Raw genomic sequence first — 15,563 nt, forward strand, 5'->3', positions numbered from 1 at the left:
GGTTGGATTTAAAGCGTGTTCCTCAAGAGTGAACCTGTACTTGGCATCATTGCTAGGGCCAAGGGCCTGTGTCTATATAGGTCATAGTGAGGTGTCTTGTCACATCTCATAGGACACATAAAGCAAACAAACCAAAAATCCAAAATGCATAGAAAGTGCCAGATAGGATGTGATAAGTCTCATTGCTGGGAAGATTCGGAATGATGTAGAAGACAAATTTGTAAACTTTTTAAGTTACTCAAAAAGCTAAAAACAAAACTAGCAAATTGCAGCAATTGTGTTTCTAGCTATGTACCCATGATATGAATGCATAAACCGACAGCATGGGTATACTTCAGTATTTAAACCCTATTGTTTCAATTCTTAAAAGTAAGAGCAACCAGGCATGATGACACATGACTGTAATCCTACAACTCAGGAGACTAAGACAAAGTTTGTGAGTTTGGTAACAACCTACATGGCATAATAAATCCCTGATCTCCCACAAACAAATATAAAACAAAGCACAGGTAGAAAAAACTGTCCATCAATTGATAGGTTAGTAAAAATTAAAAAAAAAAAAAACAAATATTTACATCTCTCTAGAGTCATGCTATTTAGCAAAAACAGTACTTAGCACTTGTATATGCTACATCATGAATGAAACTTGAAAATCTTTCCCTAAGTTAGAGTTGTCACTAAAGGCCATGCATGAGCCAGGCCTCCATTCTCAAGGAAAGGCAGGAGTATTTAAGGTCAAATACTGCTTATGAAACTTAGTGAGATTTTTGTCTAAAAAATAAAAAATTAACAAGAAATACAGTGCTGTAATAAAATAGTTCCTTATGAGCAATACATTTTGCTCAATATCTAGTACAAAACCCCAACAACAAGAAAGAACAGCACATGTACAATGAATGACCTGACAAAGCAAATTCATAGAGACTGAAAGTTGATTGCTAGTTCTCAAGTGCCGGGGTGAATGGGGGATGGGAAGTGAACTCTTCTTGGATAATAGAATAATCTATTGAATTATGTACTTCAAAAGGGTGAATTTTAAATTGCATAAAAGAAGTCTCATAAAGGTTCTTAGGTGTATATTTGTATAAATGCCTGTATACAAAAATATAAATTAATGTTGATCTATCAGTCTTATGTGGCATAAATTAAAATTGATAGTGAATTTCTCTGGTAAAAAAGGTAAATAAGTTCAATTATTGATGACCTTAATAAATATCCTCTCATCAGAGAATGCTGAAGAGCACAGAATTTATAGGTCAAATTTTCATTCTTTCATGTTTCTTTAAACCAAACAAAACCCAAGTTACTCTCATCATGTTGGTCCACATCATGTTTCTTTCTCTAGCTTCTGAAAGACATTGAAATCCTCAAATCCACATCCCTGTGCTCAAATCCCAATACTACATACATATTAGTTAATTAATTATATAGTTAATTAAAGGAATGTGAATTAACCTAACAACTGTTAATTCCCTATGGCATGGGAAATCATACTCTCTGAGGTTAATATAGTCTTTGTTAACATGGTTAGTGTCTTTCCCTTGCATCCTCTGAGTACAAATCAGGGCTCTGTCTTTGCTAAATAATATACTTTTGTTTTTGACACAGGGCATCTGGCTTTTTTTTTTTTTTTTGCAACAGGCCTTCCATAATATAGTTTATAGTGCCTACGTCCATAAACTCAAGGGAAAATAGTGTTGCTGAAGGAATATAAGTATTCCTGAGAACATTGGTTTTTTTCTTGTGTTTCCTTATATTTTTTTAACATATTTAATTTGGTTGTTTGAGAGATGGTATAATGTAGTAGCCCAAGCTCTCTATATACTGACTGTCACCCCAAGGGTTCCTTGGCTCTCGTTCCTCCTGCTTCTAGTACTCAAGTGCTCGGCATACGCACCTGTATTCATATTATTACTCTCTTTTATGTCTTTGATGATACTTCATGTGTCTGTGTCAATGAAGACATTAGGAGAAATAATGATACTTGAGTTATCCAAAGTCAAGCAGACATGTAAGTGGATAAGCTTTTGATACCAGACAGCGTAAATCGATAGATGCTTTAATTACTTTTCTAGGAAGCTTTATATTCTGTGAGCTTCTGTTTGTATTTTTATATTTCATATATATTATAAAAGTAATTCATTTATCTGTATATGCATATATATATGTATATGTGTGTACACACACACACACACACACACACACACACATATATATATATATATATATATGAATAAATGATGAGATCTCCAGGCTGGGATAGTTGTTTCTCAAGCTTGATGTCTCATGTGATACTTAGCATATAATATGTTATTACATAGGGATCAGAAAAAATTTATCACATTTATTCATGGACACCTTTGACTTTGTAATTGAGACCTAGAGAAGAGAAGAAATCGCTGCCTTCAAAGCAACCAATGTACATATGAAGAAGAAACTAATTCTTTTGAGTATTTTCAGGGTTATCTAAAGAAGGTGAAGGTCAAGTCTTTTACAGTGCTAGTTAATATGCATTAATTAAAAACGTCTTCAGAAATAAATGGCCTATTGCTTTGCCATTTTCATTCATTAACCAAGTCCATCTGTAGTGATACTTAAGGAAAGGCACCCTGTGTTCCTCATATCAAAATATTTATCATGGGTAAATATCTGAAATAGCCATTTACTCTATATGAAAAAGAAAATTATTTTATCCAGTGTTTTGTTAAAAAAATATTTATCACTATGTGCCAGACAAGGTTATATGGTAGTAATCACCAGTTTATATTTTCTTGCTTTCTCTTCTGTATCTTTGGAGACTCTTTGCATATTCAGAGGAAGACATTAAGGGAGATAAAATAGTATCCAAAGCTACACAGACATATAAACGTATAAGCTCACAACAACAGCCAGCTTGGATTTATATAATGTGTTTTTAATTCATTTTCTGGATCACGTTGTATTCTGTGAACTTGTATGTTTGTAGATATATGCATCCATCTTGATGCTAATTGCATTTAGTTACTCTGGGGCCAATGATATGGAACAATAGCAAAAGACAGAGACCTATCTATGGATTTGCACATTGTTATGTCTTATTTATTTCACTGTCTTCTATTTTCACTTTTCATTATAACTCTATTCATTATAGAAAATTTTACGTCAATTTCAAAGCAGTAGCCCCAAACTTTCGGCGACGCTACCATGGAGACAAAAGAATTCCAACTGTATAGTTTTATGTATCTCTGTCATCTACTTGCAGAGTTGCATCACAGCAGACTTAATATTCATACTTGTTGTTTGTTTTTCACATCATCCAACATTGAACATATAGGCTATAAAAGGATGAAACCACTCTGCCTTGCTTTACTTACCCAACTCAATTATTATGCCTTGACCTTTGGACCAAATGAGATTCATCTTAACTCTGCCTGTACTTGCAACCCATTTTAATACTGTCGCACAGACTTAATGGATTGAGAGCCTGTGAGTAAGTAATGAGAATCCGGAGAAGAGTGGCCAGCATGATTAAGATGCTATTTGTACTGCAATTCCATTATAATTAACATTATGTAAGTGGAGAAGTTCGATGTTTGCACCTCTTCCTAGCAGATGTTTTGATGTCAGTGACAGGAAATTAAGCAGTAAATGAAGACCTATTTATTGAAAATTGTTCTATATTCTACAGTGCTGAATTCATTTGTTTGTTCCACGAGCCCTAGTTAATTTAAACAAGGACAATAAGCAATATGCTTAACAAGCACTCTAACTTTGTTTGCAGTGCTTTGAACTATTATAGTTACACTTTTAATACTAGAAGTAAAATATACTTACAGCTCTTCAAATAACGTTTATTTAAAAAGTAAAAGCAAGTTTTTCTTTTTTTCTGATTTTTTTAGCTCCTGAATTATTAACTGTGGCTAAAGAGTAGTAAAAATAATGTTTAACTTCTAAAGTTTGTTAAAATTAATTAACAAAACAAATTAGTCAATTAATTAAATTATTAATTTATAAAAATCTTGATTATTCTTATTTAGTCATGAATGCACAGCCTCTATCCCATTGGATAACTTTGATTCTTCAACTCTTTTAGTATTGCTCCTTATGTCAAGGAATTTTATGTTTTTAAATGGAAGAAAAGTGTAAATGGCAACATTTCAAGACATATAAAAATTATATAAAATTCAAAGTGCCATGTCCATACATAGAGTTATACCGAGACATGGCCACATCACTTTATTCTATTTTTTTGTTGTTGTGGTTTGTTTGTGTAACCACAGGGCAGAAGAACACAGTGCTGCATATTGAAACACTGCATGGTCAGAAAGGTTTCTGATCCTTCTTGAAAAGGATACAGACCTCAGCCATAAACAAGCTAGTATTTCCATTCTCCAAATGGTTGCAGAATGCGCCTAGTGATCTCAATTCACAGATCAGTAAATGAGGTTCAGATTGCCAAGTAATTTGTGTTAGAAAAGTTTCAGAAGTGATCTCTATATTAATTTAGTGTGTGTTTACTGATACCATGATGAGTTCCTTGAAAGTGCTAATGTCTTCTGTTATCCGTTGTGGAATGGGATTGAGATGACAATATTAGGCATTCTAACATACAGAGCTTTGGGTACAAATCAATTTATAGCAGCCACATGCATGAGGTCAGTGCTCCACTTTGACAGTCAATATCAGAAGCACAGTTCTCTTACTTATCTGGAGCCTTTATGCCTAGGCTAGCTATAGATAATAGCAAGCCAACACAATTTATTTCTTTTTCAAGTATATTTTATTAATTTATTCATATAACATAATTGTTATCCCATCCACAATTTATTTCCTAAGACTTTTCTGAAATTTCTTTACTTTGACCTTATGTTTTGTAGAAAAGTAGACAAATGCCATGGGTAGTGAAAAGAATAGTCTATTGCACATGGCTTCTTGAAGAAGCTTAAGAATACTAATTACTTAGTTAGTTATCTGTTTATATGCTAATTATATATGTTCTGTACCTGTGCTGATAAATGATGCTGAGAACTGAACCGGGGTCAGGGTTTCATACATGCTAGGATGCTGAGCAAGTGTTCTGCTACTGGTCTGTACCCCAGCCTTATTGTTCATTCCTTAAATACCATTCCTTGCTATATTCTTAGATCACCTAATACATTGTTTCATTGAGATGTGTTGGCAATAAGTTTGAAAGTAGCTCAAGAGGCAGTCAATTTAATAGGTTCTTCATTATAACTCTGTAGAGGATGACACGACTCTTTCTTCAAGAACTTTCTGAACTCTACCGTGAAAAGTTTGAGGAATTAATGATATTCTGCAATACTCATAGATTGGGTGGCTCTTTTATTTTTCTGTTGGCTTGTTTTATACAGCTCAGATATGATTATCTTTGTTTAATCTTTTTTAAAAAAAGTTAAGGAATGGAAGACTTAGTGGGCAAGAATTCTAACTATCCAAGCACAAGGATTTGAATTCAGATCTCTAGCACTGATGTAATATTGTTGGGGATGTCCAGTACTGTGGAGAGCACCAAAGACAGGAGGATTTCTTTGGCTTCTAGGCTACAAGCATAGCTCTACATTCAGTGAACAGTCCTATACCATGAGAACAAGATGGAGAATGAGGGATAAATCAAAGTACCCAGTATCCTTTTCTGACTTCTCTGAGCACTCAGACATATGCACCCACACTGATATGCATATTCCTCATATTTCATATAGATCACACACACACACACACACACACACACACACACACACACACACACACACACACACTGAATGAGAGATGCCAATTAAAAAACATTTCAATTTATATAAAAAAAAACCTTAAGGCTTCTGCATGGGTATTTCTTAGGACTGAGCCTAAAACATCATGATAAAACTTTAATGTTCATTTATTCTCATGGACATTTAATATTCTCTAATATTTTACAATCAGGCATAAACCATATACTTATAATGCTTTGATTGCAGAGGCTGTTTGTTACAGTAGCTTTCATTTGTATGCAATAACTGTTATAATAAATGTAATTCTTTGTGCCAATGTTTACTCTGGGTTATGTGTTAGAAATTTTGATAGTCCAACAGTTAAAACTTCATTTAATGTTTTCCTAAGAACCTGAGGAATAAATATTACTAGGAAATTCTAATTAAGTTTTTCTAATATTGCTATTATAGACTCCATTGCTAAGCATTTTCAGAGACTCATGTTCTTATCTACTTGTGCAAAGAGTTTTAATGAGCAGTCTAAGTGAAGACTTACAGTTGAGTAGTAGGCTATAAAGTGATATACCAAACAGTGGGATTGTCAGCCCATGAGTGGTAGATCTGCCCCTAGTTAGATTGATTGCTAAGGTTCAGAATTTGCAGTGGCATCTCATAAGGTAAAACTAAATATAAATGCATCCTTAAGTGTTATAGTGTATGTATGTTTATGGGATCTCACACATACATATCTTATGTAATTTCTATACTAGTGCTATTGAATGATTAAGCAGCAATTTTACAACGGGGAGAAGTTAGGAGATTAAGTTACTCATCAAGAAACTCAAGTTATTTATAATGAATCATGACCTCAGTTCCCCTCCCTCCTCTCCTCCTTGCCACCTCCAATCTTTACCCACTCCAATCCACTCCTTCATTTCCCTTCAGAAAAGGACAGGCCTTCTATAGATATCAACCAGCCATGGAATACTAAGTTGTAGTAAAACTAGTCACCTCTTCTCCTACTAAAGCTGAACAAGGCAACCCAGTCGTAGGACAAGGGTCCTAAAAAGCAGGCAACAGAGTCAGGGCCAGCCCATGAGCCCACTCTTATGTGTCCCATCAGAAAACCAAAATACTCAACTGTAACATATGTCCAGAGAGCTTATGTTATTCCCATGCAGGCTACCTGGTAAATGGTTCAGTCTCTGTGAATCACTATGGGCCCAGATGTAGCATGGGTGATAGATATGCTCCTGCTTAGACTGATTATTAAAGTTCAGGCTTTCCCAATGGCATCTGTTAAGTTGAAATAAGTATAAATGCATCTGTGGAGTTTCTTGTGGTGTCTTAGACACCTCTGCCTCCCAAAATCCTACTCCCCTTTCTTCTGCATGATTCCTAATGTTCCACATAATGTTTGGCTGTAGGTCTCTGCATCTATTTCCATCAGGTTCTGGCTGAAGCCTCTCTGATGACAATTAGACCAGGTACCAATCTATGAGTACATAGAAAAATATCAGTAGGAATCGATTAAGACATCATTTTACATATCAGAACAAAGAGCTGGACCTATCAGGGTACCAGCTTTTTTATATTGGCACATGATTTTTGTAACGACAGTGTTTATACTTGAGAACCAGGCAATCAACTTACAAATAAACAAACAAACAAAACTACACACAGGTGTGAGTTCTAAACTAGAGAGTGATTAGGTCCCCCTGAACAATCAACACACTCAGAGGCACTCCTTGAGGAGCTAAAGACATATACAATGTCTTATATGAGACTGTTTCAACCCTGTCACGTGTGTTTGTATCAGGGATGCCATAATCAGGAGAATTGAATACAATCAGGACAGCTTCTCCTGGCCAGAGAGTGTAATCCAACCAAGGTCATGCATAGGCAGTGGAAGATATACAAAGAAAGCCAGGGGATACAGTCCTCCTGCTCTATCTTCCTGATCCACTCCTGCCATTTTGCCATTGAGATGATTTCTTTGATGTGTAATTGGAAATGTCTTTTTAGATTATGGACCCAAAGCATAGTCATCCTACTGTTTGCTATTCAATTTTCTGATGAAGAGTTTCTATTCTCAAGAGCTCTCTGAGCAAGCAGTATATCTGTGCAAGGGAATACATAAACATGACTCCATTGATTGGGACAAAATTAGAAGACTCCTGAGGTGGGGGGGAGGATTGTACAAGTACATCTTAGCAAGGTCCAAGGCTCGTGAAGGGCAAATTGATTATTTTACATTAAAATCAAATGAATGCACTGCTGCTTCTCAATTTTTCTTTTAGTCATTCTTATAAAATGAATGGTTGAAAATGATTAAAATACAAATTAAATATAGAAGAGTTGGACAAAATCCAAGAAAATATTTTAAGCATGCTTTGACTTTGAATGTAACTGGTTGAATCATAATTAAATATGTGTCAGGACATGATTGGTTGATACATGATTATGTACAATCAATTATGTCTTGATAAAATTATGCTAATTTTCTAAGGATTAGATCAGAGAAAGGTTTTGGAATTTTCCCTAGTCTTTTAGGTATTTGTTAATACAATATAAAATATTCCTATAGAGTTAACATAATTATTCATAAACAATATTCATAAAACCTGGCAAGTCTTAGGAAATAACATTTGAATTTCAGGTTCTGAATACAGATTTCTGGTAGAATGATGGGTTTCCTTTTTAAACATTCATGGGTCTCCTAGTAGGAAATTTTGTTGCATTTAAAAATGATTTGATCATGGTACCATTTAATATCATTTATCTGTAAATTCATATGTAAAAATACTTGTAAAACAAGAAGTCATGGAGTATATAAAGAGTTGAGAAAAATGGAACAAGTTGGTGGAAAGAGAGGGAGGAGTAGAAATGATGTAAAGCTAGGACTTATATATGAGTTTCTTAATAATTTAATATATAAAATTGTTAGTATAATTTACATTTTTTTTATCTTTACATGCATTACCACATTTACTTTTTAATATGACCCCACTGACTTATCTAGTAAAAGCCACTATAGGTTCCCTGATTATGGTATTTCACAGACAATGCAATTATTTGTTTACTTAATTGTTCTTAATATATTTTATTTTAGCCGGATAGGTACTTTGCTGGCAAAGCTGTATCCCACATGTGTGTCTAGTGTGATTAGGGTCCAACAGTAGCACTGGACCCCCTGAAACTGGAGGTGGTTGTGAGCCAACATGTGTGTGCTGGGAATTTAACTTGAGTTGTCTGTACAAACAGATACTCTTAATGACTGAGACATCTCTCTAGCCTCTATTTATTTACTTTTAAAATTGACGTTCTTTAATAAACATGAATGGAGTTAGTAATATGAAATCCATTTTAAGAAATATCTGTTACATAATCAAAACCCTTGCATCTGGGTCAGAGAGATGGCTCAGTATTTAAGGTTGCTGCCTGCTATTCACGCATGAGGACCTGAGTTCAAATCCACAGAAGCCCATGAAACCTAAGCAAGTGTTCCTGACTATGGGCAACTCTGATTAAGTATGGAATCCTGAGGGGAATATGACAGAACCGAGTGGAGGAGAACTCTCTGCAGGTTCGTGTACAAGAGTGAGCACAACACCACACTCACACACACACACACACACACACACACACACACACACATGCTCACACACTCACACGCACACTCACACACTAGCCTAAATCTTTGCTAATTCGATAGCAAATGCTGCAAAAATATTTATTTAATTTTTCTTCTCTTCCACAATAATTTTAATTGAACCATTCCCTTAGTAGCTCTTCGCACCTTTGAAATCTCAATAAAGACTTGACTCGGGACTCAGCAAGTTCAAACTGAAATGATGTAAAGTTACAAGAAAAACTAACTTATAAGAAGACAGGTAGAAAGCTTTTCACCCTGGCAGTCTGCCCCTTCTTTTGTGAAATGCCCTATTCCTTCTTTTCTGAAGTGTGTTTTCCCCTTTTGATAGAAAATTTTCTGCATGCTAAAGAGTTGGTTAATGGAGCACCTGCTAAGAGCATTCAAACCACCCAAGCATGGCTGGCAGCTTTGGCTGCCACAACTATATTTTTAACTATAGAAGGAACAGATGAACTGTCTGGAGATATGACAGTTATTAAACATATACTCACAGAAAGTGAAAAGGGATGCTAAGACGTGACAGGCTGTTATTTTTACATAGCATATTCTTAACTCTCCCAAGACTAGAATCCATTCTTGAACTCTTTGCTCTATAAAATCACATGAATATCAGGTGCTTGGTCAATAAGTGTCTTTCTGAAATGAAACACACTTCACAATTCCTCTTTTTTATTGCTACAAACCTAAGTGTCAGTTAGTCTTTGCATCCAGTTGATGAAATCTTCCAATATATTCTGCACTGTTTCTTGTGGCTATGTGCACTGATTATCATGTAGGATGTATTTCTCTAATAGGCATATGGAATTTGCAATTCAGTACTCAATTTAGACATAATGCCACTTACTTAAAGATCATTTTCATAAGGCCAAGCAGGTAGAGACTTCTCGAGAAATACAGTATCCCATTTTCAGAGCATTTCTCAGTATTAGCTCAGGGATTTTTTTTATCCTCAGTAAGTCTTTTAACAAGGCTGCCTTGTGATATAAAAATTCTATAAATCATAGTTATTGCCTGTTGTAGATGTAAAGAGCTACCTCTGTAACACTTTTTGTTTGTCAAAAGACAAAAGAAACAAGGCTTTCTAAATATTAACAAGGTAGTTTAACAGACAAGTCAGGGCTCCTTAATTTGAACTTAATGAATCCTCGCTTCTCATGCACATCTTTAAAAACAAGTGTAATACAAATGTACAGAAAATAGTAACTGAGAAACAATCAAGAAAAGCACATGGACAACCAGTTTAGTATAAGAGGTGAAGACACCAATTTATGTTCCCTTTGAATTGGAAACCCACATAGGACAGGACCAAGAGATCTGGAGTGTGAGGCTCTGGAGAATAGAGCCCTTCCTCTGAATGAGCAGGTCTCATGAACATCGTATTCAACTATGCTCTACACATGAAAATGTGCCTGTCCTTTGGAAAAAAAGTAGATAAACATTGGTAAAACCTTAACGTCCTTCAAGCCACTGCAGATAAGCCCTTGTTTTGTTAGGAATCTGATTGTTTGTCCTGGTGCTAGTTGATAGATTCTGCACTGTCAATCGACCTACTAACCAGAGAGACAATAATCTGGGTAGAGAAAAAATATATATACCTATACACACATACATATATATATATACATACATACATATATGTATATACACATATATACATATATAACATGTACATATAGATTTATAAAAGGTGTATTGTTTACTTCCTGGGTCAGTAAGTGATTTTTACCCTCTTCTACCTCAGTTACTCCATACTGCTTAGTTTGTTCCTTACACATGGATCTTAATTCACTTTCTTTTCAACTTTTCTCTTTCTTTCTTTCTTTCTTTCTTTCTTTCTTTCTTTCTTTTCTTTCTTCTCCTTCCTTGTCTTCTTCTTAGTTTGTTTGTTTGTTTGTTTGTTTGTTTGTTTGTTTCAAGACATGGTTTCTCTGTGTAGCCCTGGGTGTCCTGGAACTTACCCTGTAGACCAAGTTGACCTACCTCAACATCAGAAATCTGCCTGCCTCTGCCTCCCACGTCCTGGCAGTGCCACCACCATCCAGTTTTCTGTTTTTAATAAGAAGCGTCAGCATCTCTCATTCAGGAACATATAATTGTGTTTTGTTGTAGCTAACTCACAAGTGACTCAAATTTACACTACGTGTAGACTGGATACCTGACTTTTGACATTTGTCAGTTTGTAGTAATTTAATTATGTTCTGTTAAAAGTGTTACCCTAAGTTTACTTTTCTAGGAAAAAAGTAATATAGTTATTTGGGGGGCAAGGCAATTGCATTCTCATGTATATTGGCATATTTATGGTATAAATAAAAATCTAATATCCACAGCACACTCTGTATTAACAAAACAACAAATTGGCAGGAAAGACCTTTATGACTGTACATTTCTGAACAAATCGACTTTTGTTAGCTGTGTCTGCACTTTGAATAGTTTGTATTGAATGATGACTCCTAAGAGTTTTGAGATATTTGACATTTAATAATGTCAACATTATCTGGCTGTATGCTTATCAAGATTTGCAGGAATTTGCTTAACTTTATAACCTCAGAACATTTTAAGCACCTTATTACTTAAGACACGAACTTGTATGCATGACAACTACAGAACACCAAATGCCTACTCAGGATGGGAAGAGTGTAGCCTGTTTCTTAACATTTTATAATAAATATTTAAAATAATTCTGATATCATTTTGCATAAGTACACTTTCTATGCCTTTATTTTATATTTTCCAATAGTCCCAAATAGTGCTTTCATAATTTCATAATTTCAAATGATTCAGTCTGGTTTTGCTATTTCATGATGGTAATTGCATCATACCATGTCAATAAGTGAAACTTTGCTATGCTATAGGAAAAGCACAAAGTGTATTTTGATTAACAGTTTCCATATGCATAGAATACATGCTTTTGTTAGAATGTTATCTCTAAGTTTTAAATTTTTATCCTTTGAAGGCCAGCAAGATGTACACCTATACACGTTGTTGCCCTCATTTGATTTCTATCATTTGTTTGGTGCTGATTCACTTCTGTAATATCATATTATGCACTCATCGCCAAGTTCTCAGTGGCCGCTCACAAGCATTATATTAGTGTCAGGGCTAGAACACTCGTCCCATTCCAGGCACACCTACAGGAAGTGATTCACAAAAGCAGGCTAACAGCACAAAACAATGTCCAAGATGCAGTGGTGAGCCATCTGGATTCTGTAGAGGTGGACGATGGACATTGAAATTGGTGTAATTGAGATGTGATGGGTATGTGAGCTGCTTTCCACCTGTCAGGTGCTATGAATTAAGTGTTAGACAACTAGTGTTCAATAGCAGCACAAACATTATGAGTTAGGATTGTTAGGTGTACATTGTCTGGACCACAGTCTGTGTGCTGTGATTTTGCAGGAAGTACGTTGAAGTTAGGAGAGTCAGTTCTGTGGTGATGCTTGACAGCAATATATCCTCTTACCTAACACCGTCTACTCCACTATTTTCTTATATGTTAATTGAAATAATAATATTAATGGCTCAGGATGTTTTTGATTTAGCATTCCAATGGAATCATGCACCTGGAGGTATATTTTAACCTGAAACTCTTCATTAGGAATCTGTCTCTCCCCCATGTGTTTGTTATAATTGTTCAACTGTATATGAGGGAATAGAGTATCAGAGTTTTGTGTGTGAATTTTCAAGAAGCAATTAACACTTTATAAATGTCACCTCTAGTTCTTGTACTTACTGTTTAGGAGTTGAGGTGCCAACTTAAATATTTTTCTTCAATGCAGCATAAGCTATGCTGTAATACTTGTAGAACATAGAAAAATATGCTGGATAGAAGTGTCTATTGTCATTTTGTTAAATCTTTATATGGCCTAAATATTTATGTTTAACATATAGACCTGGGCTGCTCTCATTCTTGGTTAGACAAGCTCATTATGCAGTGGGCAGTAACCAATGGGAAGATGAATAACTGATCAGATGCAAAACTGATCTTGGGGCTGAGAATATGATGCTGAATGTTCAACCCTAAACCCTGACCAAGACTCAGGAAAGGGGGGGTAAGAAAGAATGTAAGGATTGGAGAATAAGGATAAGAGCTGTGAAATTCTTTCCTCTAGACACGGCATGGCTACTGCAGCTGCTTTTGCCTGAACAAGCCCTGAACAGATTCAAGGCAGCCAATATTCTCACATAGATGGAGTAGATGGTCTCCAGGCCAGTCCTTTGCTGAGACTAATTTTTTGGCAGTTGGTAGTTGCTGGGGTAAAGATGATCACCCTTATTTGCGGATGTGGCCATGGTAGGATCATGATGCTCCACTGGATGACTAATTACAAGCCATACACATATAGGCTATACCCACTTAACTTAGTGAGTTATTAATGAAAAAGAGGAAGACGTGATAGGGAAATTTCAGTGGTATCTGGGGGAAATGAAGAGATCAATGGAGATAGATATAGTTCACTTTGTTCATTAGTGAAACTCTAGAGAACAAAGGAAACTTAAAAAGAAAAAAAATGCTTATATTATTGTTTTACTCAACCAAGTATTTTAAAGCCCTCATTAATAATTACTGTATATCAGCCATGTTTCACATTTATTTAATTACAGTGGAAAGCAACCATAGGCTTAAGTCACATGCCACAAGAAAATGTTTGATAAATTCTCTAAAGTGAATAACATTTTACAGGAATATATGATTCTATAATAACTTTTTGGGTGTATCAATGGAGACCTTGTCCAGAAACTGAAATATAAATAGTGAGCCACAGACTATTTTGAGAGAAAATGTCACGGTACCTGAAGGTTCTGAAGTTGAAAAATGCTGACAAATTTTTTTATATGAAAACTTCATTGTAGTTGAAAGACAGTGAAATGAGAATTGGTAGAAGATTAAGTAATAGGCATTTCTTGTATGGGCTAAATGGTGCAGAGATTTTGGTCATAGTTTCTTTCCTTTAATTCTGAGTATAATTTGAAGCTCTATGATTTGTAGCTTGCTCTTATATTTTCCTGTACCTTTTTTTTTTTTTAACTGTTTTTTTCAATCCTTGAGATTATAATTTAATTACAGTATTTTCCCCTTCTCTTTCTTGTCCCCAAACCCTCTCATTTACCCTTCGCAACTTTCCTCAACTTTAATGGACTCTTGTTCCTTTAGTTGTTACTGTGTACATGTATGTGTTTATATACACATGTAATTCTAAATGTAACCCATTGAGTCCATATAATGTTATTTTATATATGTTTTCAGGACTGACCATAAGGTACTGGATAACCAATTATTGTGTTCTTCTCTGGGTAGGATCGCCTCCCCTGTTCCCAGCCTCCTTGACTTTTCTCTGTGTACTATGGCAGGATCATTGGTGTCATTGTTCAGATCATGTTGATGAAACTTTGTGGGTACAGCCTCTGATTTTACGGTAGACACAATCACTTAGCAAACTCCCTGATCCTCCACCTCTTACCATCTTTCCTGCCCTCTCATCCACAATGTTTCCTAAGCCTTAAGTGTTTTATTGCTGTAATGAATGGGGTAGAGTTCCACACCTCTGCATTTTGACTGGTGTCGGTTTTCTGCCGTGGTCTCTGTTGCAAAGGGAAGTTTCATTTACATGGACTGAAGACTCCAATTATCTGTGGGTAAAGAACAAATGTTTATAGATTATTGGGATTCTACTGATTTAGCAAATTAGTGGTTGTTCTTTCAAGGCAGATTCCACCTCATAGTGTTCTGCTTCTGCCTCCTGAATCCTTATATTATAGGCATGTACCAATAAGCTTAGGAAGGGCTGAATAATTTACAAAAATAACATTTGTTTTTCTTCTCAAAAATGAAATCTAGGAGGTGAAAAACTGTGCACTGCTTGGCTTCTGTGGAGGGCTTTATGTGACATCTAAAGGTTATTATTTTAAATGTTAATGATCTGATAGAATACTTTTATTAGAAAAACTCTAAATACTTTTCATTTAATTATCAACCTATTACATTTCTGTTTTGTGGTGTTCTCTGCAGTGTATACCCCATGTATAAGGATTATCACTTTGTTCCTATTTTTAGCAATATACTTTGGTAATTCTGTGTTAATAATGTGATTTGTGTTTGGTTACCCAGCAGCAGATAATCTTCTGGCATTACAGAGTTTAATTTATGGAGAAAATCCTTAGACTTAAGAGAATAACTGACCATGTAAAGTTATTAGGTAGTCAGTATATCATTAAGTCCTAAG

This window comes from Acomys russatus, chromosome 13 (assembly GCF_903995435.1).
Source record: "Acomys russatus chromosome 13, mAcoRus1.1, whole genome shotgun sequence".
In the NCBI taxonomy this organism is placed as follows: Eukaryota; Metazoa; Chordata; class Mammalia; order Rodentia; family Muridae; genus Acomys; species Acomys russatus.